A 1688-nucleotide genomic window follows, 5' to 3' on the forward strand; every position below is an offset into this window, starting at 1 on the left:
AAAATATAGAACAAATTTGCTGCAAGGGAGTGGTGGGCTACCTGAGCCACAATGCTCATATTCTTCTGCTTGCTGCCCTGGGCTTCCTAGCATTGGTCCAAGAGGAAGAAGGTAAGTTGGTTGCTATGGGTGGAGTGTGGGTGATTCTTTGTTCTGATTGATAGGCTATGGTTATAAAACTTGTTCATGTTGGGCGTCGGTGACACACGCCTTTAATCCCAGCAGAGACAGGTAGAGACAGTGCAGTGGTCAGCACTCAAGGACCTAAATTATTTTAGGGATAAGGGGTTTGAATTAATGAATCTAGTACTTCAGAAACTGTATATGCAGATGTGTACTGCACAGATACATTTGCACTTTACAGATCTATCACAGACCTTGTGTGAGTTTGAGGCCAGCCTGGTCTACAGAGGGAGTGCCAGGATAGGCTCCAAAGCTACGCAGAGAAACCCTGTCTTGAAAAACCAAAATAAATAAATAAATAAATAAATAAATAAATAAATAAATAAATAAATAGAAAGAAAGAAGGACGCGCTGTCTGCCTGCTGGTGGATGTGCAGCAACAACATGTCCGCCCTGCTGCCTGCGGGTCGTGCCTGCCGCTCGCAAGGCCACCGCCGCGGTTATTTTCCTTCACGGATTGGGAGATACTGGACACGGATGGGCAGAAGCCTTTGCAGGTATCAGAAGTTCCCACATCAAATACATCTGTCCACATGCTTCTGTTATGCCTGTTACATTAAATACGAATATGGCTATGCCTTCTTGGTTTGATATTATTGGACTTTCACCAGATTCTCATGAGGATGAATCTGGAATTAAACAGGCAGCAGAAAGTGTAAAAGATAGATCAAGAGGTGAAGAATGGCAGTCCCTCTAACAGAATTATTCTGGGAGGATTTTCTCAGGGAGGCGCTTTATCTTTATATACCGTTCTTACAACACAGCAGAAACTGGCCGGCGTCACTGCGCTCAGTTTCTGGCTTCCACTCCGGGCTTCATTTCCACAGGGTCCTATCAATAGCACTAATAGAGATATTTCTATTCTCCAGTGCCATGGAGATTGTGACCCTTTAGTTCCCCTAATGTTTGGTTCTCTTACTGTTGAAAAACTAAAAGCATTGGTAAATCCATCCAATGTAACCTTCAAAGTCTATCAAGGCATGATGCATAGCTCATGTCAGCAGGAAATGATGGATGTCAAGCAATTCATTGATAAACTCCTACCTCCAATTGATTGATGTCACTAAGAGGCCTTGTGTAGATGGTCACCAGCATCACTGTTGTAGAGTATAAACCTTTCCCCATGCCTGATCATAAAACTTCTAATGTTCACAGTGTTAAAATGTTTTGCATATGCGAATATATATCAATGATCAATGATATCTCCCTCATGGAAATGTATGATTCTTTTAAGTTTCTATGCATGTATCTGTATTAAGCAATCCATAAGAGACTAGTATTAAAGTCAATGAAGTGAAGCAGCTAGCTTCTTTTTCTCAAATTAATTCAACAAAATAAAATAACACAACCAGAGTTTTTATGACATTGTTTGAAAATTACTAGTATGCTCACTGAAATTTGTTCCGGCCTAAACAAGCTGTTAAAGATCATCTGTAAGTGACTTGTAAATGCTGTGAGTTAGACTATGGTTTTATTCCTCAGCTCTTTAGTCACCATGCAGTGTC

General features: G+C 41.0%; 1 pseudogene; it reads left to right on the forward strand.

Annotated features, from left to right (window-relative positions):
- The first annotated feature begins 552 nt into the window (after positions 1–552).
- On the forward strand, positions 553–1328 carry LOC100762782 (annotated as a pseudogene).
- The last annotated feature ends 360 nt before the right edge of the window (positions 1329–1688 follow it).

Source organism: Cricetulus griseus, chromosome 5 (genome assembly GCF_003668045.3).
Source record: "Cricetulus griseus strain 17A/GY chromosome 5, alternate assembly CriGri-PICRH-1.0, whole genome shotgun sequence".
NCBI classification, from domain to species: domain Eukaryota; kingdom Metazoa; phylum Chordata; class Mammalia; order Rodentia; family Cricetidae; genus Cricetulus; species Cricetulus griseus.